At 39.9% G+C, this 27,104-nt stretch overlaps 1 protein-coding gene and 1 pseudogene across 2 annotated transcripts in view; both read right to left on the bottom strand.

Annotated features, from left to right (window-relative positions):
• Magi2 (membrane associated guanylate kinase, WW and PDZ domain containing 2) overlaps positions 1 to 27,104 on the bottom strand; it is a 1,324,802-nt gene that overhangs the window by 1,122,947 nt on the left and 174,751 nt on the right. The window lies entirely within an intron of this gene.
• On the bottom strand, positions 24,447 to 25,083 carry LOC119803869 (annotated as a pseudogene).

Below are 27,104 nucleotides of genomic sequence, written 5' to 3'. Positions count from 1 at the left end.
AAATGCTAGGGGAAGCAATCATTCCAGAGAGGGGTACTGTTGGCAGAGATCACGTGGCCATTAGTGACTTCCCAGTCAGTTCCGTGTTTCGTTCATATTGACTGCTAACGTTCCTTTAAGAAAGCTCTGAGGAGAACCAAAGCCAGAGTTACACATGTCACAGGGGCATCTTGGCTTACTTCACAGGTGCCTGGAGCACGTTCCAGGACGTCTGTCATTAAGAAAGTATAATTCTCTGAAAATTAGGTATCTGCAGGACTCAGCTTTACTCTCTAATAATAATGAATGGCTTCCTTTAGCACTATTCAAAATTGCTCTTTGATATCCTACCTTATACCATGCCTTTCCCTCTGTTTCTTCTGCCATTCACTCTTATAATTCCACTGCAGCTGATGCCGACCACATACCATTCTTGTTTGCATCTGCCCCTGTGCTGTAGTAGACACAACATCATACTCTTCAGGCATCTACCTGCTTAGACCTTGTCTGACCTGTTATTGCTTCTAGCGAACCTGGTGTCCAACACTGTAGGTGAAAATCAGTTCCTCTCAAACCTCTGGGCTCATTACCTTTTCTTGTCTTTTTTGGACCCCTTGGTGACCCATGCCCATGATAATCACCACCTCCTCAGAGCTCTGGATGCATCTCTACACAGGAGAGCTCAGCTAGACAGCATTCACTGCCGTTGCATAGTGTCAAATTAACCTCCTCTTGGACTGTCAGCTTCTCGAGTCTAGAATCTGTGTTTTGTATCAGCCTCTTATGCCTAGCACCTGAAGAATGAGGAGGCACCATGGAACTCCATTAGTAAATCATTTCATGGGTAATGGACTCAAGTCAAGCAGTCTTGGGTGGCAAACTTTCAGCAATCCACCCCAGGCTTCAGCTAGCCAGGTTACATTATATAACCTCACAAAAATGCTCTTAGTATGTTTTCCTTGCTTAAAATGCTTTTAAACATATGATTTATTTTCCCAAAGATATCCGTTCTTTTGTCAGCTCTCACTTCTGATGTCTACTGAAGACCAACCATACTTCTGAACTAAGGTGCTCGTCTCAAAAAGCGATTCACAAACTTGACTAGTTGTTCATGCTCCAGAATAAATGCAAAAGATACTGACAGACATCAGTATCAGTGTGCCACCATCTTGCCTAGATTCTGACATATTTGATTGGTGGGGGTTGTGTAATATATGATATAAAAGAATATATCCTTAGAAGGCTGTGCAGAAGGTTTTAAAATGAGAACCACACTGCTTAAATATCTGGTTTACTGAATGCTAATATACATTAAATACTAATAAGAAATCACTTTATTTTGAATTATTTTTTAGGCTTTAAAGAAAGAGTATTTTAACAGTAATTTTTATAGAACACAATGTATAAGGTAAAATGCCTAAGGATCGCTCTTATGCATTTGTTTATTAAATCATTATTTGTACTGATATTTCTGATTGGTACTACTGTTAAAATGATTTTTGAAATTCGTGTTTTTGACCCATAGGCTTTACTAGTAATTTCTGTATCAAACTGTATGGCCCCCAAGCTGCAGGGCTTCTCTTGGAATGTATTTTATGTATATCTCCATTAAGATGGCATTACAAGCTGCAGCTTTTGAAATTAAGTTTTAATTTCTCCACATGTTTTGCACTTATGTGCTCTTTAATTACTAAAATGCGTCACATAATGAATTCTGAAGCTATGGATTGATTTAATGCCACAATAAGGATTTATCTGTTTTGATTCTTAACTAGCTCACTGAACTGGCATCCAGTAAATACAAGTGGATAGGATTTAATCATGATAATATTGTTTCTAAGGCAGAAGCAATGTAATCCATGGAAACTCCTACAGCAGCAACAAAATCAAATTAATGTTTGAAATTTTCTCTCTTATTCCCTCCCTCCTATATTCCTTCCCTTCATCCCTCCCTCCTTTCTTCCCCCCTTCCTCCTTTTTGGGTCAGGGTCTCATTTGCATACACATTTCAAGATGTCTATTTTTTTCAGCTGAGTAGTGCTCCATTGTGTAAATGTACCACATTGTCTTTATCCATTCTTCTGTTGAGGGGCATCTAGGTTGTTTCCAGGTTCTGGTTATTACAAATAGTGCTGTTTTGAACATAGTTGAACAAGTGTCCTTGTAGTATGATTGAGCATCCTTTGGCTATGTGCCCAAGAGTAGTATTGCTGGATCCTCAGGTAGGTTCATTCCCAATTTTCCGAGTCACTGCTATATTGATTTTCAGAGTGTTTGTACAAGTTTACATTCCTATCAGCAATGGAGAAATGTTCCCCTTTCTCCACATTCTCTCCAGCATAAACTGTCATTGGTTTTTTTGATCTTAGCTATTTTGACTGGTATAAGAGGGTATCTCAGAGTCTTACTAATTTGCATTTCCCTGATGACTAAAAATGTTGGACATTTCCTTAAGTGTCTTTCGTAGGCCAAACTTTTATAATTGGCAAGTCTCTGTGTAATTTCTTTAATGTGTAAGAGCTGGCAGCCCAAAGAAAAATCCATCCACACCCTTCTTTGGTTAGACTATGCTAATAGTCAGTGAATCCAATGAACAACAAACAAAGTTAGGTGTAATATCATTTTAAATATTCTGCACATCACACATGCTTATAGCCTGTGAGCATAGACAGAAAGAGCTGCCTTCAGGAGCACACATGAATGACATGATCTCAGTCTACCTACTATGTACATAGTTGGCCTTGGGGAAAAGGTCTAATTTCATGGAATGCCTCCCACCACCCATGTGTAAAATAAGGGTAACAGGAACCCGCTTTCCAGATCAATCTGAATAGGAAGAAGATAAACAAGAAGGCATTAGTTGCTTAAAAATGAACAGATCATTAGTATATACTTGGAGAAGACTTTAGTCAAAGCTGATGAATGGAAGCTTCTGGGGCCCTGCACGACCTCTTGCTGAATTCTTAATTCTTATCCTTGTTGGTTGCTACACACTCAGTAGGAATGAGCCGCTCTCAAGTTCTAGTTTCATGAAGGTGTACTCTGTTGCGATTGCTTGTTTTTTGGCTTCTTATTGGTTTCCACGACCCCTTTATATATGTAAAAAACCTGTTCTTCAGTTATTTTTGAATTCTTGGCCAACAATCATTTTACTGCTTTGATTATCTCCCCTGTATTAGTCTGTTTTTCTCCAAGATTACCTCACTCTGCAAAGTTGCCCTTGCCTTTTTCTCTTTTTAATTTTGGTATTTCAAAACTATTATTATTACTATTATTGTTGTTGTTGTTGTTACTATTATTTTATTGAATGAGAGACTGAGAACACATGCACATGCCATGGTATATGTTCAGCGGAGTTTGCAGCTAGATTTTAGAGACCGCTTTTGGGAACTGGTTCTTTCTACTGTGGAGTTTGAGGTTTAACTCAGGTTATCGGTTTTCTGTAGCAAGTGTCTTTATCCACTAGGCTATTCCACAGGGCCCAAGCTGCTTTTTCCCAGAAAAAAAGAGAAAACTTTTGTCTTCTTAACTTCTGCTTATTGACTGAAATGACAAACTTTGCCTTCTAGTCAATAAAGAGAAAGAAACATATGCAAGCTCGGCAGATCCCCAGAAGAAATCTGCATCAGTGGATGCCACACAACTAAACTACATTTTCCTCCAGAGAATAGGGCTGTCTGGGGCAATGGGGATTGCTTTGAAGCAGTGAGCTCTACAAGGCCATCTTCTTTTCTAGTAGAGATAAACAATACCCTATCAAACCACGGCAATTTGATTCAGTGTCTTCAGTTGGAATTATGGGACATGAACCTTTATTAAAACGTGCAATATGCAACCTCTGGAAATTAGACTTACTAATCTAAATACTGAATTTCCATGAAAAAAATCTTAGAAGATTTTTTATGCTTCACAAAAGAGCATTAGACACATGCCAATGGTATGAAATAAACGCCATTGTTACTATGACGATAAGTGAGTATATTTTTACAAGCAATAGGCAAAACACATGAAACTAGATAATATGCTAGTTTAAAAAAATCTTTTAAATCAAAATCAGCATGATGTAATTTCTATAAAGTAGTACATGTCCACATGGCGCATGGTGTTAAATGCAAAATAGCCTGTGCTTTCTGCATTCAAAAAAAGAATTCAGAAAAGCAACACAATTATGATCATTCAATACTGTCCTAAGGCAGAAGAGTTTGAGGTTCATTTCTGAGAACTGGAGATTTTCCTTGTCTTTATGAAGACAGTCTTAGTTAGGATTTTTTTGTGGTTATTAAACACCATGATCAAATTTAACGGGAGGGAGAAAGGTTTATTTCACTCAAAGCTCCACATAACAGTTCATCATCAAAATCAGTGAGTGTAGAAATTTATGCAGGGCAGGAACCTGGAGACAGCAGCTGATGCAGAGGCCATGGAGAGGAACTGCTAACTGGCCTCCTCCCCATGACTTGCTCAGCCTGCTTTCTTTATAGAACCAGGACCACCAGTCTGGGCGTGGACCACCAATAATGTTCGGGGCCCTCTCCCATCAGTCAGTAATTATGAAAATGCCCTCCGGCTTTGCCTATAGCACAGCCTCATGAAAGCGTTTTTTTTTTTTTTTAAATTGAAGTCCCCTCCTCTCAGATGACTTTAGCTTGTGTCAAGTTGACTACAGCACAAAGACAATGAAAAACTATAAAGAACAGGGGATCAAACAGAGAAAATAGAGGGAAAAGGAAAACACGCATTAAAAGAGTAAATTCAGTGGATGGAACTAGAAAGAGATCATCCTGAGTAAGATAACCCAGACCCAGAAAGATGAAGACGACAAGGCGTCCAGTAGTGAGACTGGGCCGGTAACTCAGCCTCAGAACCACTCACCTACACGCAAGATGTGCTGGCGAAGCACTGGGGCGAAGCATGGGAGCAGAAATTCTGGGAGAGGCCAACCAATCACTGATCTAATTTGAGGCCCACACCACTAGAGGGAGCCCAATATTGCCTTTATGGCTGGGAACCTCATGCCGGATGGTTCAGAGACTCAGAGTAGTACAACGTGCAAGTACATACATACATACATACATACATACATACATACATACATACATACACACACACACACAAGCATATATGAATAAATATATGTTTAAAAAATCAATAAAATGAGTTCTAATGGTATTCTGCTATACTCATAAATAGGCATCTAGTCAGTTCGCCATCAGAGAAGTTTCCTCAGGTAGCATATGTAGAGACCCACAGCCAGACTTTAGACAGAGAGACACCAGATTGAAGGTCTCCATCGGGTCCCTCCACTTGAGCTTGGGTAACCCTGTAAAAGAGGAGGAGGAATTGTGGGAGCCAGAGGAATTGAAGAGACCAGATGAGCACAGCCTGTGGATTCAACTAAGCAGGGCTCACAGAGGCTCACAGAGACTGAAGCGGCTATCACCGATATCAGAGAGTAGTGTGTGTCTATGGCAGGTCCTTGGCATTTATGTTGTGATTGTCAGCTTGGTGTTTCTGTGTGACTCCTAACAGGAGTGGGGTGGTCTCAGACTCTTTTGTCTGTTCTTAAGACAGTTTTCTTCCTACTGGGTTGCCTTGCCCAGCCTTGTCGTGAGGGTTTGTACCTGATCTTATTGTATCTTTTTATTCCGGGGTTAGGCTGATGTCCCTGGAAGACCTGCTCTTTTCTGGGAGGAGATGGGGAGGCGGAGTGGGTCTGGGAGGGAGAGGAGGTGCGGGGGGGGGGACTAGGAGCAATGGCAGGTGAGAGGAGAAGACGCAGTCAGGATGTACTGCATGAGAAAAGAATAAAAAATTTAATACTGTAGCTCCGTAATAGAGTTTGAAGCCAGGGATGGTAATGCCTCCAGAAGTACCTTTATTGTATAAGATTGTTTTGGCTATCCTGGGTTTCTTGTTTTTCCATATAAAGTTGATTATTGTCCTCTCAATATCTGTGAAGAATTTTGATGGGACCTTGATGGGGATTGCATTAAATCTATAGACTGCTTTGGTAGAATTGCCATTTTTACTATGTTGATCCTCCCAATCCACGAGCAAGGGAGATCCTTCCATTTTCTGGTATCCTCTTCAATTTCTTTCTTCAAAGACTTAAAGTTCTTGTCAAATAAATCCTTCACTTTCTTGGTTAGAGTTACTCCCAGATATTTTATGCTATTTGTGGCTATTGTGAAAGGTGACGCTTCTCTGATTTCCCTCTCTGCTTCCTTATCCTTTGTGTATAGGAGGGCGACTGATTTTTTTGGAGTTGATCTTGTATCCTGCCACATTACTGAAGGAGTTTATCAGCTGTAGGAGTTCTCTGGTGGAGTTTTTGGGGTCACTTATGTACACTATCATATCACCTGGCGATAGATGAAGAAAATGACTGAGCCCCACACTGGAGCACCAGACTGAGCTCCCAAGGTCCTGATGAGGAGCAGAAGGAGGGAGAACATGAGAAAGAAAGTCAGGACCGTGAGGGGTGCATTCACCCATGGAGACGGTGGGACAGAACTAACGAGAGATCACCAACTCCAGTTGGAATGGGACTGATGGAACATGCGACCAAACCCGACTCTCTGAATGTGGCCGATGGTGGGGGCTGACTGAGAAGGCAAGGACATTGGTGCTGGGCTTTGATTCTTCTGCATGGACGGGCTCTGTGGGAGCCTTCTCAGCTTGGTTGATCACCTTCCTGGACCTGGGGGGAGTTGGGAGGACCTTGGTCTTAACATAGAGTAGGGAAACCTGATGGCTCCTTGGCCTGGAGAGGGAGGGAGGGGGGTATGGATGGAGGGGAGGGGAGGGAAGGGGGAAGAGGAGGGGAGGAGATGGAAATTTTTAAATATAAAAAAATAAACCATGAAAAAAAAGGATTGGCCACTTCTAGAACAAGAACAAGAAAAACATAAGGTTATCATCGGGCAAAACTTGTCAAGATGAAGAATAAATAAAAGATAAAAGACAAGACATTCAAAAAATGAAAAAAAATCAAAAAGAGCAAATTCAAAACCAGTGGGTGTGGTTGAGCTTATGTTTTGGAAGAACAATGGGAAAGCATAAAGTCACGTTCATGGCCTATGGTACGTAGGTTATAAGAGGTCTCAAAAGTCACTTGAAAAGGTTGCAATTGCAGGGAAGCATTTTCAAGAAAGATTTTCCATTTAGAATGGTTGGAGCAAAGGAGTAAAACAGGAGGCCCACCCTGAAAGTTTGATACTGGGAAACCGTGATTCATTATTAAATCACTCGTATTGATATTACGGCTCAAGAAGAAGAAAAATAATAAGGCATAGCTGCATAAAACATTTCCAATGATGCATATTCTAAAGGATGTTCCAGATAGGTGGCCCTTATCTGTCTAGAAACTCATACTTGGAAGATATCCAAAGCTCACAGGATGGACAAAAGAGTATAAGATCTCAAGCCTGCCGATGAAAAAAGTCTATGAAAATGGGATGGCAGAGATCCACGGGCAGAGATCACGAAGTACCATGAGCAGGCCACGGCTCTCAGTCTCGGTCATGCCTGCGTGCCTCTCAAGCAATATACATCCATGATTGACACATTTGGCTTATGGCTTCCTGATGATGTGGCTCTAATTAATCCCGAGAGCTTACCAGCAAAGTCACCAAGAGACAGTTCTATTATCAAGAAAAACACTTGCTTTCTGTAAAAATTTAGTTTCTTCTGAAATTTGAAAAGGTATTGTCCTGTTTTTTTTTTTCCCTGGCAGGTCATGCCTATGTGAGCATGCATGGTATTCTATATTATGAAGCAAAAATAATAATATAAATATAAAAAATGATGAGAGCTTTCAATACCAAAAAAATAAAAAACTGTGTCACAAAACTGTGGCATTGGCACTGCAGATTAAGAGGGGAATCACTTTTCAGTACAGTTCATTCTTAAGCAAGAGCAACATTTTGAGAAAGTGTCTTTATTACTGTGTCAGCGATTTGGCGTGCCCTGATTTAGTCTGTGTAGGTACAACCAGCCCTAGTCATGTTCAGAACGTATTGTACACAATAAGTTTGCAACACTATAATATGAAACTGAGTTAGGGAGTTAGATATTTATATCTAGAGAGGATATTTAAAAATTAATATGCCTCACCTTTGGTTGAAGATTACAGAATACATGTATATAATTTTTTTATCATTCCTGTGAGGTCTCAGTTCCTTTCACAGTTCTTCATAGTTATTTTCCACTATAAACCTTTTGATGGATGAATTTTATTACTGTAGAAATTTCAAGGCACTATGAGAGAAGGGGGACCACTAAAAACATCACGCCCTTCATAAAAAAATCACTCACAGTGGCCCTTGACGGGTTTAATACAATTAATTCTTCCAAAAAATTTATGTGTAAATTTTCAGTGTTAATGGCATTGGTCTCATTAAACATGCTCGATTTTATGAGGAATATACAGTACCTGTGAGGCATTGCAAATGTTACAACTCCGGTTCCCTCTGGTGGCAGAACCTTCAAAGTGATCAGTCTGTCAGCAGCCCTCAGAGAGCTGTGGGATGCCTAGAGACTCTAAAGAACTACAAAGGGCTTATTCCTATGGACGGCAAAGGCTTTGGATGAAGCTTCTCACCTACACCCTTGGGACAAATACAGCTGAGGACAGAGAAGAAAGCAGGCTGATTTCACAAGTCACTTTAGTTTTTGTGTGAAAGCACATCCAATAGTTACTCTAGTGAGTCTTAAACGAGATATATATTCTATAGGTGATTTGGATGATTACTCTCAAATAAATTAATGCCGCATTTCTGGGCCTAAGACATAGTCAGAAACAAGGGAATAGTTGATGAAAGAAGACAACGCATGAGAGGTAGAAGAACAACCAATGGAACCTGCTCACCCCAAGCAGCGTTGATACGATAGTCTTTTGACAAGACATGCTACCTGGAAAAGGTTTCTTTCAAGCACCTTTCAAACTCAAGTAAGGTTTTTCAAGTAAGTTGAGGCAACTGAGCTCCTAAAAACTCTGAACAGATATAGAAATTTAGGATCTTGATATGGGATGAAGAATTGGCCCCAAACTTCTTAGCCTATATTATTATTATTATTATTATTATTATTATTATTATTATTATTATTATTGCAGTTTTCAGCTTTGGGAACAAAGCCAGGAAGCTCAAAATGGAATCATTTCCTGTGATATAAAATATATGTTTAATAGAATTCAAGACATGATCAAATGGCTCAACATGTCCTATTTTCTGTAAACATGAAGCTTAAGGCATGCTCCTGATTCTTGTAATTCTACTGAAACGCAGGGTCTTAAATACAGTCATGTGTGCTTTTGCTATCGAATCTTGACACCCATAAATCTGTAGGATTATGAATTCCTCCAGGGTTCAAAAATTTTAATAATCCAGTAGCATAGGGTTTTATTTAAAACTCTTTCTAATCCACAGATTTAAAAAGTCATTGGGAGGTATAAATGTCAAGGAGAACATATAAATGCACCAAACGCTGAAGTTATTTTGATGACAAATCCTCAATTTTCTACTTCTCAAACAAAGTTAATCAGAAAGCATCTGAAATGTTTCAACTACAAACTAAAATTCTATTCTCCTCATGCACGAAGTTATACCTTTCATGGCTCCCGTACCAGTGACTTCTTTAAATTTATACTCCATTTCATTGTTTGCCTAACAGAAACTACCAGTTCCATCTTCTTTATTGTTAATAGGAACTATCAACAATAATACATTAAGGGACCTCTGTCAGTGGGTCATCAATTCAGATACATTACTCATCTTATGACACTATGTATTTCTCCATGTCTTGCCCTTATTACTGTACTATACAAAGGTAGACTGTCCTTTCTTGTTCAATGTTCTGATGTGTCATTTGCAGCATAACCTTGTGTGTGAGGTCTACTGCTAAGTAATATTGCACTAATGTCAAAACTGATCTGAAAAGGTGGAAGGGCAGCTGGTTTATAGCACAGGAAAGCCAGACAAAAGCAAAATCTATGGAGCATTTTTTATCATAGTACTCAGGAAGGCATGCATTTTAAAACATGAACTTCCTATTTCTGGAATTTTCCATCTAGTATTCTGAGGCTGTCAGTGGTTGACTGTGTGTTGACCTCAAAGGTGCAGCCTCAAAGAAAGGATTTGAGTTCTTAATTGGAGTGCTTCCTTCCTAGACTCATGATATGTATTAATAAATAACCCTCGATGTTTAGAATATGTCTCATTTGCTTTTCTGCTAATTGCAGTCAAATCAAGGTGAGTGATTGTATTAGCCATTTGTGTTATTGTGGCAAAATACCTGACTGAAGCAATTTCAGAAAGGAAATGTTTAATTTGGATGACAGTTTGTGCTATAGTCCATCCTGATGGGAATTTCCATCAGCAGAAGCTGGAAGAAGCTACTTACATTGCATCTGCAGTCAAGAAGCAGACATCATACACATGGCCTTCATCTTACCTTCTCTTTTATTTTGTGTGGCAACTAGCATGGATTTTTTTCACGCCTGTTAATCTAATATAGAAGATCTCTCACCGACATGCCCAAGGGCAGGATTCCAGATCTTGTCAAATTGACAATCCAGATCAACCATTACAATATGGGGTGGTTTGAATAAAAAAAAAAAAACCTACAAGCTCATATATTGAATGCTTGGTCATCAGGGAGTGGCACTACTTGAGAAAAATTAGGAGGTGTGGCTTTACTGGAGTAGGTGTGGCCTTGTTAGAGGAAGTGTGTCACTGTGGGTGGGCTTTGAAGTTCCAAAGCTTAAGCCAAGCCCAATGTCTCTCTTCCAGCTGCCCCCTGTTCCTTCTCCAGCACCATATTATCTGCATGCCACCATGCCCATCACCATGATGATAATGGACTAAACCTCTGAAACTGTCAGCAGGTTCCAAATAAACACTTTTTTTAATGAGTTACCATGATTGTGGTAGCTCTTCACAACAATGGAACACTAACTGAGACACAGTGATAGAATTTGTCTCAGAGTTTTCATGGGTTTAAGATTAGAGTCATTCCTGAGGAGAGAATGTGCCAAGTTAGTCTTTATCAGTCTCCTGTATGGTAAGCAGGCCCTGGTGAGCTGTAAGTAAGTGCTTGTGAGCAGATAAGCATCTGTGAAATCCCATGATGCACAGCCTCTGTCCTTTTATGTGCTTGCAATATGGGATTGCACATAGTCTGTTATGACCTTGGGTACCAACTGGGTCTCCCTGTGCATTCCTCCTCATTCTGATTGTTCCAGTTTCTCATTTTCCCACTTCTGTTTCTCTGTGTCTGTAGCTTTTTTACTTTCATTATAAAAATGTTGGTAGATCACTGAGAGGATTATACCCAAACTATAATATTATTCCTGCTAAAAGAATTTAAATTATTTCACTTTAATAGGCTAACTGTTTCAGGGTTCAGTTGCTTCCATGACATTTCCTGGCAAATATCTACATTGCACATCCACTGACATAGATTTGCGTTCAAAAGAGTGAACTGGTTCTTTCAGCAGGAGCCTTGTTGTTTTAGACTAAGTATAGTCAGTGTCCGAGAAGGTAAAGGTGTTGCCTATTCATGGATGGAATGGGGAATGCTGATATATATATATATATATATATATATATATATATATATGTGTGTGTGTGTGTGTGTGTGTGTGTGTGTATGTGTATATATGTACATACATATATATTTATATATAAAAATAGATATATATCCCTTAAATTTTCTTAGAAGATTTTTAGAATACAACTATTTGTGCTGAATTTTTGTGAGTCTTTATTAAATATGTTTATATTTAAAGTAATAAAATACTGAGCCATGGAAGAGAATGGTGTAGGAAAACAGGGGAGAGGGGTAGTCATAAAGTGGGCAGAACCTCTGTTATCTTATAAGCAGATCATTTTGTTGTTGCTGTGGTTGTTTCGAGACAGGGTTTCTCTGCAGCTTTGGAGCCTGTCCTGGAACTTCCCCCTGTAGATCAGGTTGGCCTGAACTCACAGAGATCCACCTGCCTCTGCCTCCCAGCATGCTGGGATTACAGGCGTGTGCCACCACTGACATAAGTAGAACTTTTAAAGCATATTGTAAGAGACACTGGCCACAAAGAGTGGGGTGGGGTTATGAATTATGATAAGCACATTGAACACTTCACTCCTTGGCTGGGGATGTAGCTGAGCCATCAAACTGATGCCTAAGATAAAATATCATTTTTTTTTGTCAATTTCCACTTGATGAAGAACAGCATCTAAATGAATGAGTGGGTATATCATGTCGAGTGTGCTGTAGGGCAGTGGGAGGGATGACTAACAGCAGCCCTAGTTATTGGTAGGAGCTCACACCAGACGCCTGGTTAAACTACCACCAGTGTCCCCTAGTTACTAGTCATCATTGACTTAATAGGTCTGTCTTCCAGGCGTATTCTCCACAGGAGAGGAGTGACTATCAATGAGAAGGCTATCCACATGGTAAAACACCCTGTCTCCACAAGGAGTTCCTGTGGGATCCCTTTCATTTGCAATTCTAACAAGGTGATCTATTGCTAAATAAGTAAATCAATTGAACATGCAGTTGATATATTCATTATCAAAGGGTGACATTTTCAGTTTTTATGATAATTTAGAAAGCACTGTTTAATTTTTAAAAACAGCAACCAGAGACTTCTTAGAAGAATCTTTTGACTCCTGAGTTTTTAAAATTTGCCTTTCTTTCGGTAGAAAGCACTTTACACTGCTGCGATTACACAACCCAATTTTTGGCATTTAAAATTTTTTGAAGACTCCAGGGTGACTGAGGAAATAGTCTGTGTTCACTGTATGATGTTTATCTCTAATTTACACAGTCTTCAAACACCTGTCAGACTCAGGCAGTGTAGAGCTTTGGGCAATGCCCCACGGGGTTTGGAGGGGGGAGTGCTCATTCTCAAGTGCATCCTCCTCTTCCTTACAAGCTCTAGACAACAAACTCTACAGTCTCAAGCTCACAGCGTCTTGTGGTTCACACAATTCTTTACCCACCTCGAAATTCTCAAGTGTGCTTGTCACACACTGGCTTCTGGGGCTTTTCTCCCACAGGTAAAAGCAGAAACAGTATGAGAAAAAAATGACATGAGATTCTGAGGGCCACTGTCATTCAGATAGGGATCACCTACTCATTTGTGTTGAGAGAAGACTCATGTTTTGAGCCCAGCATTGGTTGGACTCGAAATCACCATGGCAAATAGGGTATACAGGAAATGCTGTTCTTCTTCCACCGTCAATCTTTAACATTGCAGCTCTGTGCTACCATTCATGGGGATATAAAGTGTTAGGAGCCACAGAAGGGAAATGTGTTAATTAGCTAGTGTATGGATCTGGTTAATTCAGAAATATTAACTCAACCCCTGATATATTTTTACTATCAGGAATTTTTAGAAAATGACCAGCGTAAGCAGGGTTGTGACTGAGGGTATGTAGTAAGAAAGACAGTCACCTAAGACAAATTGCTGGGTGATTTGATCATTTCTGTTGGCAGTAGGTAAGGTGGCTAGGGTTAGGGTATGGTGAATAATAATATAAGACATACAGAAGGGTCTCCCACCAACTGAAACTCCAGAAGAAACAAAGTCAGGTGCTATATGCAGATTTTCTTTTATGTTTTCAGATGCATATCATTTTTGGTCAGGAAATAGGAGAGTAACGCTGGTGCATACATTGTATTTGTATATATCAGCGTTATGTGACCTGTGATACCCATAACTAACCATCACAGAACCAGATAGTATTCTTACATATCAAAAGGCAAGATGTCAGTTTAGAGGGACCCCAACTGCTAAATAACAAAGGTGGTGGTTTAACTCAATTAGTCATGTCCCAAGAACTTTGTTCTCTCCAGTGAGCGCATATTTTTTTTTTTTTTTTTTTGCTATTCCGAGAATAAACAAAACAAGCATAAAAGATAGGCAGACCACTATGGCAAGAGAGCCGGCTCTGGGAAAGAAAGCCCCTACCCTTCAGCAGAGGCAAGGATGAACCTACCCTAAGGGTATGCATGTAGGGGAGCCCTGACCTGCTTGGCTAACACCCAGGCCCACAACTGGACTTTGGGTTGATGCACCCTAGCATCTAGCCCATTTTGGTCCTGGTAGAGTTCATGAAGGTTATGGTCCTGTGGAACGATACTGCAAGGTCTCCAAGACACAGATTACTCAGAAGAGATCTGCTGAGGATCCGATGAGGATAGTGTTCCAAAAACCAGAGGCCTTGAACCAGACCAATGACTCACTACAATGGACAGTTGTCAATCAAGCTTATGGAACAAAGGGGTATATACTCCATGACACACTGAAGCCTCCAGTGCCATCGGAATGGATGAATAGGAGGGAGAGACGCAAGAGAGAAGGAGAAGCAGAGATTTTGCTGCTTGGGGCGTGGTTTTTTTTGTTCTGTTTTGGTTTATTGTTTTTTGTTGTTGTTTCTGATTTTGTTTGCTTACTTTCTTTCTTTTTTTTTGTAGGGGACATACAACAGGGAGGAGGGAGGAATATGGGAGAACCAGGATGTGACCAGAATTGGCATGCATAATCTGAAACCCCCAAAGATTCAATAAAGAAGTTTAAAAAAAAAACACGGACCTTGGGAGCATGCAAAATTCAAGATGTCATTGTTTTTTTACCGCCGAGTAGTACTCTAATATGTATATATTCCACACTTTCTTCATCCATTCTTCCACTGAAGGGCATCTAGGTTGTTTCCAGGTTCTGGCTATTACAAATAATGCTGCTATAAACATAGTTGAACAAATGCTTTTGTAATATGATTGGGCATCTCTTGGGTAAATTCCAAAGAGTGGGAATGTGGCTGACGGTGGAGGAGGACTGAGAAACCAAGGACAACGGCAATGAACATGAACTCTACAGCATGGATGGGCTCACTGTGAGCCTTGTCAGTTTGGTTGCTCACCTTCCTGGACTTAGCGGGAGCTGGGAGGACCTTGGACTTAACATAGTGAAGGGAACCCTGATGGCTCTTTGTCTTGGAGAGGGGCGGAGTTGGGGTATGGGTGGAAGGGAGGGGAGGGAAGGGGGAGGAGGAGGGGAGGAGATGGAAATCTTTAATAAAAAAATGAGAAGAAAAAAAAACATGGGCAGAGAATTTCTAACAACAATATGAATCATCAGCATACGTTCTTACTAGATACTGGCACTTTTGTTACAGGAAGGCAAGTTTACATTCATTTTACAGTAGCACTCCATCATAAGTTAGGAATGTATGCCTTAGAATACACAGCCATAAATATTTTCCTTGACTTATTATTTCCTTAGGTTTTTTATTAGTTAATGTTTTACTTGCAGGATTGCAAGGAGGCTGTGTTGGCTGTCGAGTGACTTCTCCTGGGAAGACAAGAACAAATGCATATTTAAGCTAGATGCAGTAGAGATCAAAGAAACGGGACCCTCCAAAGCATGGTGAGGGTTGCTTAACAAAGTACAAGTGACTCAAAAGCAGCGGTCAAACCAATGTCATCGCTGTTGCCTCTCATGGCTGAGGACTCCTGTACATCCTTGGAAATCCCTGTATGTCTTACAGGCAGCTGGGCTATTGTGAGCTTCTTGTCTCTGGTGACTGTTCACTGGCTTTTCTAACTCGGGAATAGATTTCGTGAATCTTGAAAGTTTCTGAGCTTAAGATTCAGTTAGCTTCCTGAGAAAGTGTTTGTGGTAAAATGGGGAGCATAGCTGTCCTCCAGTTAGCTCCATGAGTCATGTAAACTTTGGTTACTTCTTAGAGCTTATGATCCATCCCCACTCTGAGAGAATGCCTGAACTCAGAGGAAATGACTATGTAACTCAGCCTTGGCTGGATATTTAAAACAGCGGTGGGCATAGCTTGTCCTCAGGATCTCAACCACATCTAAATTATAATCGGAAATCAAAGGATTCCTTACCCAATTGTCCCCACCCATCCCACAAACTTCTCAGGTCAATTCTTCAACTAAACCAACCCTACAACTCGCACTTGAGAAAACCTTAGTGGGGAGCTTCTTAAGCAGGCTAGGGAGCTGGTGTCATCCTTCAGAACCCACTTCTCAGGAGGTATCTGAGAGTCACCTTCCATAAGTTCATCAGAAATGTGGTCTCTGGGACACCACAGCTGCTCAAGTGAATCAGCCTGCATGGTTTTAAGACAAAAATCTCCACGTAACTAAGAATCATGCCTGAGATAGAATAGAAAGATCAGATGTCTTGGTGTCATGGAAAAAAATGGCTGGGAGGAGGAGGGTCTCTGCTCATTCCTTTTATTACTGATGATGAACGCTGAAGATTTGAGATTTCGCTAGAAAGCATCTAAGGGTATAACAACCACTGAGAGAATACATGTTTCCCCAAAGACACCTTGTCTAGGACAGCAAATAAACTGTTCTTACTTACGGTTGACAATGCCTTCCTAAAGACACTCCAATCAAGTGGGTTGAGGACACTAATTAGTGTGCTTGTCTAGGGCTGGAATACTGTGAAACTTTAATTATCTTAGAAGTCTCCTCTCCTACATGTAAATGATGTCCCTCCTAAACCAACCTGACTGAGAAAAGAATTCTTTACCATTTAACCATGTCATAGCGACTTAAATTTTACAACTTGAGGGGCTGGGGAGATGGCTCAGCAGTTAAAAGCTCTTACTCATGTGGCAGCTCACACACAGCATCTGTAACTCCAATCTAGGGCATGCCATGCAGCTTCTGGCTTTGATGTCTCATGCAGACAGAGTATCCCTACATACACTCACAAAATAAAAATAAATATTGAAGGGGAAGCCCAGCCAATCACAGTGTCTGTGAGGTGTCTCCCCCAGGGGGGGCACACATAGTATATAAAACATCCATGTGGCCAGGCGCACGCCTTTAATCCCAGCACTCGGGAGGCAGAGGCAGGCGGATCTCTGTGAGTTAGAGACCAGCCTGATCTACAAGAGCTAGCTTCAGAACAGGCTCTAAAGCTGCAGAGAAACCCTGTCTTGAAAAACCAAAAAAAAAAAAAAAACAACCCCCCCCCCCAAAAAAACCAAAAAAACATCCGTGTGTGTTTGTTTTTCCTCTTTGGTTTCCTGCACTGCTGGCGTTCTCGGGATCTTTGGTGGTGTAAGTTTTCCCTCAATTATTAAAATCTTTTGAATAGAGCTGGTCTGGTTATTTATTAATCGACGTCGCCCCCTCAAAATATTCTAAAGGAAAAAGATGCAACTTGCGAGCTTCCTAATTTCCCATTATAAAGAAACCATTTGATCTCTCTCTCTCTCTCTCTCTCTCTCTCTCTCTCTCTCTCTCTCTCTCTCTTTCTCTCCTCTTCATCTCTTTCTCTTTCTCTCTAAGAAGCCTGCACCTTCCCTAGCAGGTGAGCTTTGCTCTCTCATTTGGAACACTTTTTGATTTTTTTTTGGTGTTCTTGAGTAAAATTCCGAGGCTTATTTTAGTCCTGACTTTTCCCCATCCCTACCCTTGAGTCCCTATTCCTACTTAGCATTTCTGCTCTAGCGTTCCCCTTCAAACCTTTATACATTTTTTTAGTTTTAGTAAACTCAGCTTTGCTTTAAATTTACCTAACACCGAAGTTCATTTTGGGGGGAGCGGTCTGAGTCATGAACCCAGTTTTGCCTGTGCAGAGGTCTCTGTAAAAAAAAGTCTTTGGGCAGCTGTGTGATATCTTTGTTTTTGTTGCTGGTTACCCTTCTAAGCTTGAGGAGGGTAGGTTTGGAGCAACAGTGCTTCACTAGGCTAGTAGATATATTTCCTGCTGTAAAGCTTACCTCCTGCTAATACCATTATTGTTATAATGCCATATCAATATTCATCTAGATCCACCCAGAGGGGTGTTGTGTTGTCACCATGAAAGTAGAGCTGTCCAGATGTTTTCCGTTTAGGAGACCCTATGCCTACCAGCCACATATGCTTGGTAGGAGTGAAGAATAGAGAGATCAAACAAATCATAGGGCAGTTGAACTGCAGGATGACATTCACTAATGTTTCTTTCTGGGTAAAGCTGAATGTAAGGACTGCTTTTCGTTTTAAGTGGCTGTGTAGTCTTTGCCATATATATGTAACCTCTCTAAGCCTTAACAATTTAATCAGAAAACTTAAGCTAATATTATCACATCTGCTTTGGTACAATTGTGCGAACACCAAAGTGCCCAGTACAAATAGGCACTTAGTTTATTATTCTTGCTAGCGTAGAGGGGATGACCGTCAAAGCATGCCAGGAAACTGTTATGTAAGACAGCTCATAGATTAGCAGAAATTGATTTACACGATTAACCTTGGATGAGTCTTCATCGTATTCAGCTGCCTCTCACTAGAAACTGCAGCAAGAGTGCTCTCTCTCCCCGCCCCACTGCACCCCGCCCCACCCTTGCAGGAAAAACTGGCACTGATTGCTTGGGCTTAGGGGAGCTGGCCTCCCTGCTGGCCTGAGGGGAACAACCCCAGCCAGCCAGGATTGACCAGTTCCAATATGACCCAGGCCCAAAGCCAGGCCTGGGGCTGGCCAACCATAAAATCTACTCCATCTAAGATGGGCTGGAGCTCCTGAAGGGACTGGTCCTGTGGAACCATACCCACAGGATCTCCATTACTTGGGGCAGCTGCTGGTTATCTCAGGGAGAGGTGAGGATCCAGTGATGAGGGTACACCAGAAACCAGAGACCTTGAACCACACTAATGATGCATTGCAACGAACATTTGCAAGTAAAGCTGGTTGGACAAAAGGGTCTACCCTGTGACATACCTTGGTCCCAATGACACCAGGCTGAATGAGGAGGTGTTGGAGAGGATAGAAAGATGGAAGGGCAAAGAGGAGGCTTTTTGTTTGTTTGTTTTTTCTTTTCTTTTTCTTTGTTTGGTTCCTTGTTTTGTTTGGAATTGGTTAGACTTTTTTTATATTTTCACTTGGGGGCACTGCATGGGTGATGGGAGGACATGCAGGGAGTGGGAGGTAAGTAGAATTAGGGTGCATTTTGTGAAATTCCAAAGATGCAATAAACAAATTAGGCTTAATAAAAAAGATTTATCACAAAATGAGATAACATGTTTTATTCCTTTTCCAATGATTTTAGAAATGCCTACCAATTACAGCATATTTAAACATTTGGAAGACCACCTAACAAAATTCCCAATATCAGTTATATAGAAACCCTCTTTTGTGTTGTTGGTAAGGGCTGCCAAAGGGACTCTCAGGTCCTTGGTTGACCCCAAGAGGTAGAAGGCATATTGTCATTGCTGAAGACACCATAAACCTTACAAATAGGGCCCAGGGATCTGGCTGGAACTGATGTAGTGATATTGTATTACTATTTTAATAAATAAAGCTTGCCTGAAGATCAGAGTGCAAAGCTAAACCACTAGTGGCCAGGGAGTGGTGACACACACCTTTAATCCCAGGTCTCGGGAGACAGAGGCAGATGGATATCTGTTATTTCAAGGCCATCCTGGGCTACACGAGATTGAATCTGTCTAAAAGAGAAACAGAGTTCACACAAAGGTGATTCCAGTATTTAAGAGTCACACACCTTAATCCCAGCACTAGGGAATTGTAGACAGAAGTTATATGTCCAGGCAGAAAGAGGTTTTTAAGGCAGGACGAGATGAGATCCCATTGCACTCTGAGGTTTAGTGGAGACAGTTGCAGTCTGAGGATGAAATCTGAGGAGAGAATCTGAGAACAGAATTGTTCCTTTGGTCTGATCATTGGTGGATCAAGGGGCTAGCAACTTTGCTTCTCTAATTTCAGCATTAATCCCTATATCTGACTCTGGGTTTTTATTATTAAGTCCAATTAGAATTCAAGCTACAAACTGACCTGAATGTCTCCTCTTTGAGAACTAGCTTTCATGGTACCAGAAGACATCACATAAGCTTCCAAAGTGGGAAGCAACCAGCAACCCTACCCTGCCATGATACCTATGAATCACAGTGACCTCCAGCATGGCAGGACATCCCTAGGAATATGGTGGTGGCATACATACTTTAGCAGTAACACACAGTTATCCAATTGGACTTAAGAATCACTTAGCAAGAGAGAAACCATGCCTAGTACTGGAAACCTAGCCAACTACTCAGACTAGCAAAGTCATAGATCTTGCAGAAGAACCCACAACTACCACTTTTCTGGACCAGCACAATCCCTAACATCATTTATAAACATTTGTCTTTATGTTTATTGTCTTTTATACACTCACAGACAGGTGTAGTTCTTACTCCTTACCTTGGAAACTTCTCTTTGCAACAGGGACCATTACAGAAAATCACAACTAATCAAAATGTAGAGTTGTAGAGCCCAGTTCCAATGGTTGCATCTACAAAACAGTCCTGCACCCAAGGCTCAGAGGATATTGCAGAAGAAGGGGTGGAAGACTGTAAAAGTCAAAAGATCAAGGATTTTGTTGTGAGATTTTTCTCCTAGTAATGTCAGAAGCTATATTCATAGAGTCTCACTGAAATGATTGCCCAAACATGAACCAAAGAAGAATAATAGACATTTTAAAGTGGATGTCAAAAGTCAGAAAAGCCTCAAACCTACACAAAGACTTTTGGGCAATTAAGGAATGCTGAGAGCAAGAGAGAGTCTTTCCATAGACAACCATATCAAATGGTTACCCAATATCAAAAGGTCAGTCTTGAACGCATACCTGTGATTAAAATAATATAGTCTGAGCAGCTTATTAGAAATATATATATATATATATATATATATATATGTAAGTATACATATATTCATGCAATAATAATGTAAAAAGAGGCCATGAACTTGAAAGAGAGCAAGGAGGGGTATACAGTAGGGTTTAGAAGGAGGCAAGGGGAGGGAGAAATGATATATATTATAATCTCAAAACAAAACCTCTGTCAAAAATATCACTAAGCTAAAAATAAAATCAGCCAGTTCAATTACTCAGATAAAAGAACTGTTGGTATTTTAGAGGTCATCATGGGTACATCTATACTTGCATGTGTGTGTTTATATAAGCAAAATATTATATTGTACAAACTATTTTCAAATTTATTTGAGTGAATATGTTATTTAGTGTGCTATTAAAAGCAGAGGCATTAGAGTCAAAACACTTGAGTTCAAAAGCTGGTGTCATCTCTTAGAGAAAGTACTAAGATATGGCACAAACCTGGAATGTCAGCATTCAGGAGGCTAAGGCATGAGGAATATCATGACTCTGAGGATAGCCTTGGCTACACAGTAAGATTTAGGTAAGCCTGGACTACCATCTGAGTCCCTCTCTCAGTAAACCAAACCAAACTATCAACTAACTAACCAACCCACAATAACAAAAATACCACTTAGTAAATAAGAACTTCTAGAAAGTTAGTTCTTGATGATTAATTCTTAATTAGGAATCTTTATTAAGTCATAAAAGATTTGTGTACACCTTTGAAAACATCATTTACTCTTGTACTGTTTGAAATACAATTTTTATTATTTGAAAAATACATTTAGTTCTACACATATTTCTTTCTTCTGCCATAGTAAATAATTCCTCTGCTTACTAATTTCTGTAAACATCTTGGCCTTTAGGCCATAAGTAGAATTTTATACTAGAAAATGCTTTCAGTTTTTGCCACCTTTGAGGTTTTTCTAAGATTTGTGGACACTTCCTGGCTATTACTCAAGTCTGCTGGAGATCTTGAGAAAGTTTCAGGATTTAGAGGAAAACGTCCAAAGGGAAAGTGAGGTGGAGAGAGATTTTACAGCCATTCCATTTCTTTCAGATGGTGGTTACACCCAGCTGTGCATCGGAGGGAAAGGATGATCCCTTCGTGCTGTAGCCAGGCATGGAAACCAACACACAGAGAATGGTTTTGAAATACTGTCATAGCAGTTTTAAATCTCTTGCAGTTCTAATACCAGATGAGCTGATAGACCCGAATTCTCTTTGGCACAAAGATCTTCCCTCAAGAGTGAAGCCATAGCTTCTGGAGCCAGCTGAAGCTGGAATCAAATTACAGAACCCTGGAAAATCAGACTCCATGGGCATGGCACTTTCTGGGTCCAATGTGCTGTTTCTAAGCCACCTGGGCTGTTCATTCAACCTCCTCCACTCTGAGTGGAGCTTGTAGCTCCACTCAGGGGAGACCCTCAGCATCTGGGCACCTCCTCCCATTTCCAGTCAGGCCTCAGCCTAGATATGATTTGCACTTTTCATTAAAGCATTTTCACTCTCCATTTCACTCTCTCATAACTACTAAATGTTAAATAATATCCCCGCTAAAACTTAAACAGAGCACAGTGATTGTCACATTTCTGATCACTTACAAAGGGGCGAAATTTTCTGTATTCGAAGATCTATCTGAGTGGAATGGGTGTCTAATATTGCTAACATTTTTGAGACAAGGGAATGAAATTTAATATGACCTTGCATTACAGAGAGAATAAAATCAATTAAGTAATAGTTCAGACCCTCGTATGATCCTCTGGTAGACTAGAAATGTCGGAATAAACAGGTATCCCTGATATAGATCAGTTAGCTTTATAGACTCCAGGTACAAAGACAGCATCTTTAGTAGTGTGAGGGGAATAACAACACACACAGATTCCCCCTCCTCAGGATTTTTCCTCAGCAATTCCTAAGCATTGCACTAGTTTTCATCTTTGAATATGCTTTTCCCTCAAACTGATCTGTTACTCAAGGATTTTGTGACTACTTCAAAGACACTTTGTATATTTATTTTCATTGATTGATTGACTAACTGATTGTCTGTCTGGGAAAGATGGGAGGCACATGTCAAGGCACAGGTCTAGTGGAAGTCATAGGATTGTTGCAAGGAGGCTGCTTGTTCATCCCAGATGCCCAGAAACAAAATAATCACACAGAAACTATATTAATTAAACCACTGCTTGACCTATTAGCTCTAACTTCTTATTGGATAACTCTTACATCTTAGGTTAACCCATTTCTATTAATCTATGTATCGCTTCTTGGCAGTGGTTTACTGGCTAAGTTTCAGCAGCATGTCTTACATCTCTCTGACTCTGCTTTCTTCCTCCCAGAATTCAATTCTGTCTTCTCCGCCTACCTAAGTTCTGCCCTCACAGGCCAAGGCAGTTTCTTTATTCATTAACCAATAAAAGCGACACACATTAGAGAATGATTTGCAGAAATTGGTTCTCTCCTTTTGCCATATGGATTTGCAAAGATCAAACTCAGGTCATCAAATTGGCAGCAAGTAGCTTTATCCTCTGAGCCCTCTTAATATCCCTGAAATTTCTTTAGCCCCAATCCAGCTCTACAGTTTCAGAATAACACAGTATAAGGCAACTACACACTTGGAAATAAGTATCCATTCAACAGACCCTTAGCTATTCTTATAGGCTATTAAGGTTGATGCTAGTTATAATTGTACCAAAATATTTCCCTAACCTTATAGAAATCATACTTTCCTGTCATATACAAATTTCAAGACCAGCATATTCAAGCTAAACTCTCCACTTTTCTTGCAAGTCAAGTTCAACCATTCTTGTTTTTATCTTGATTCACTAATACAACTTTGGAGATACATAGCTTCACTTTCAGAATACTGTTATTTTTGAATAGTAAGATTACACATTTGACTATAATTAGAGATCAGTTTTTTATATTTTCATATTTCCATTTCACTCCAAAATTGCTTCCCTCACATTTTTCTTGTTTAATTCCTGATGTCACTATTCATTTCAGTTAAGTTCTCATTATTTTAAATATGTATGCAAATGTATTACTCAAATAGTCAAAGAATGATTCTACATGCTGACACCATAGTGTTGAGTAAAACACTTTAAATAGCAACATTCAAACAACTTAATGCTTATAAATAACCAAAGGATCTTTCAAATATATTCTTTTGCCTTTCAAAATAATAACTTTTGTGATGTATTTACTTTAAAGCTAGAACTTTAAAGGATACAGGTCAACAACTGGTTAGACACAGGGTTTGAAACCCATCAGAATGATTCAGTACAATGTATGCTCATTGTATCAGAAGGCATGCCTGTACCCAGCACTAATCACTTTGCAGACTTCCCTTTCCCAGCTCCTGGAAAATGCTAATATCCTTTAATTTACCTCAATGTGCCTACTCTAGATGTTTTATAGAGTTCCAATCATACAACATCTAGTGGCTTGTTTTTGTCTTCTTTTATTTAATGGGTGTTCAGGTTGATCTATGTTGCAACCCATGTGAGCAATTCCCTCCTTGGTATTGACTAATGCTCTTCTGTTGTGTATATAAGTCATAGTTTGTTCACACAATTATTCACTGATGCATGTTTGGGTTCTTTATCCCTTTAGTCCTTTAAATATTTGTGTATCAGTTTCTGTGTGGTCATGTTTTCTTTTTTTATGATTTTTATTTCCCAAAGCACTGTTTCTATTTATAGAATCCTAACCAGTTCAGTGGCTGCAGGAGTGGGAAATGTTCCATCTTCAATCCAGGGGCTTTATGTGTCTGTTCAGGCCAGTGGCATCACAGATTTGCTAAACTGATGCAATGTTCTGATTTTTTTCTTTCAGAGCAACAAGTAGAGCACCAATCTCTGCTTTTAGAGAATCTGGAATAAGGATTTTCAGCTGTAACTACTCCAACTTCCATTTCTGAAGGTTTGAAGTCAATGGGTAGAACAGTGGGCAGACAAATCATCTTAGTTTCCACTGTCCGTTCAACTGTACCATCAAATTTCTTCTTCACTTCATTTTTCAAAGAAGCTAGTTAACTCTATTTGTTCAACTCCTGCTTTAATGCCACAGTAATGACCTGCAGGGTCACGCTTGTACACTTGAGGGCCTTGTTCTTTATCTATACCAATTAAAATCATGCCACAACCAAATCAGCCTCATTTCGGTAATCTGTGTGTAGACTTGAGAACACTCAGCAGTTCTCTTACACAGCATGCTCACAGAAATCTCACAGCCATATTTGCGTTTCCATTTAGCTGCCCACTGTTCTTGACATCTGCTGTCACCTGTCATTCCACTCACAATAGGGCCAGTTTTTTTCCCCAGTGATCTTGAATGAGTGAGTCACTGTGCTGGAATCCAGTAATGAGTTGAGTACTTTCTTATGTGTGACAATTACTCCATAGTCGTTTGAATCTGCTGTGTTAATAGCAAGCATCTGCTTCTTGATTTTGTTTCCTCCATTAATTCTGGGGTTCGCTAATCATGACATCAGGTATGGTTTGCATGAATTTCCCCTAAAGGACCACATGTTGAAGGTTTTGCTCTAGAGGTACCAGTATTGAAGGGTGCACAGAGCCTAGCAGGAGACCCTTAGAGCTTTGGGTGTGTACACCTGCAATTGAAGGTGGGATACAGTCCATACACATCTACTGGGCTTGTACTATGAACGGTTTGCTCTGATATATGCTTCCTACCATTGCCATCCGACATCAGAAGATGAGTCTTTAAGAATGGATCTTGTCTTTGACCACAATCTATAAATCTCTCAGCTTCATTATTTTTCTTCATAAATTCATCAGAATAAAATTTTTGGTCTAGTAACGTGAAGCTGAGAAATACAATATCCCAACCCAGACGCCCCCCTGGAACAATTCTCCTGGCTTTCCGCTGCACTCTGGATACATTTCACAGTCCCTCTCTTCCTTGGCCTACAATAACCTTCTGGACATCTGCTCTTCTCTTTTAGCTGTTTTAAAAGCAACTGACTGTCTCAATGGTTTCTTTATGGTTAAGCCATCCTTGTTTCCTGTATCAGATCTATTTATTGCCTTTTCCTTTGCCATCATTGCTATAGTTTTGGTCCACTGCCCAGTGCTGTACAGCACATGGCACTTTGGGAGTCGGTGGAACCATTATGATCTGGGCCCCAGAGAGAACAACATATGAACTTAAGAATCTGTGTCCTCATAGAGAGAACTCCACTGTTCTCTCTCTCTCTTGCCTTTTCTTCCTCCTACTTGCTTTCTTTCTCTCCTTCTTTCCCTCTCTTCTTCTCTCTCTTTCTTGGCCACTGGGTGTGTGTGTGTGGGGGGGGGCTTTTCTACTTGCCATGATATACCACTTTGCCAAATCCATGGTCCCAACTAAATATTTTATTCTTTTAGGTTGACTATCACAGGTATTTTATCACAGTAGCCAGAAGCTAATAGAATAATTAAAGTCTCACACTGTTGTACTCAACATGTTTTGCTACATTTATCACATAATTGAGTGTTGCAAAAAAATCTCATAACTTTCATTCTCTAGTTGCTTTGCTCATATTTCCTTATTTTATTTTCTTTGAGGTAATTTGCACTCTACTAAAACACCCCATTAGTTGCTTATTTCTTTTGTTGTTAGCTTCTTACCTAGAGCACAGACTCTAGCATCTGGGCATCTTGCAGACATCTTGGCACATACCTTGTATTTAGTAAATAGACTAGATTTTCTGCATGGATTCCTACCTGTTACATGCTATTTCAAGTACTAGTAGCAGTGGTAAGCAAAATTAAAAGTATCAGGTGAAATTAATCAACCCCAGTGTGTTAGCATAGTAAGCTAAACATTTTCTATCTATGGTCCTGTGTAGTATTCTATCACGGTGTTATAGATAAGTTTAATATACACTCATAGTCTACAAAAGGAGAATCCATGCTTTAAGATGGTAGCAACTCATTGACGAGGTGACAGAACCAATACATCACACCATGCAGCTGACGTCAGGTGGGGTGAAACGGCTACCTGGGCACAGGATAAAGTTGTCTTCAAGGGTGCTTTTTTTTTTTTTGTAACTTAAGCCATATATGGTTTCTGTGCATCAAAAACCTTTTTTCTTCTGGTTCTGTACATAGAAAGTAAAAATGGAAAAGCATGGTGCAATAACTTGGTAGACATCCTTGCCCATCTTGCTAAGAGGTTCATTTCTCTTCTCTTTGAGCACACTGGATGAGATGAGCCAACCAAGTTATCAGATGATGTGATTCCTTTAGATCTAAATATAGAAATACAATATATAGTTTTATTTATTCCAACAAATTAACTTCTCTGGCTAAAGAAAATAGCTCTTTTGGTGTTTTTTAGCCCTATATTCTAAAACCAATTTCAACTTTGCTGAAAATAATTAAAATGTTGAGAAGAAAAAATGAAACATAAAAGACAAAATGAATAGAAAATCTACTGGTATCAATGTCTGATAAT

The sequence above is a fragment of the Arvicola amphibius genome, chromosome 18, assembly GCF_903992535.2.
Source record: "Arvicola amphibius chromosome 18, mArvAmp1.2, whole genome shotgun sequence".
NCBI classification, from domain to species: domain Eukaryota; kingdom Metazoa; phylum Chordata; class Mammalia; order Rodentia; family Cricetidae; genus Arvicola; species Arvicola amphibius.
Note: the sequence above shows the minus strand (reverse complement) of the source record. Positions and strands in the feature narration are given on the sequence as shown.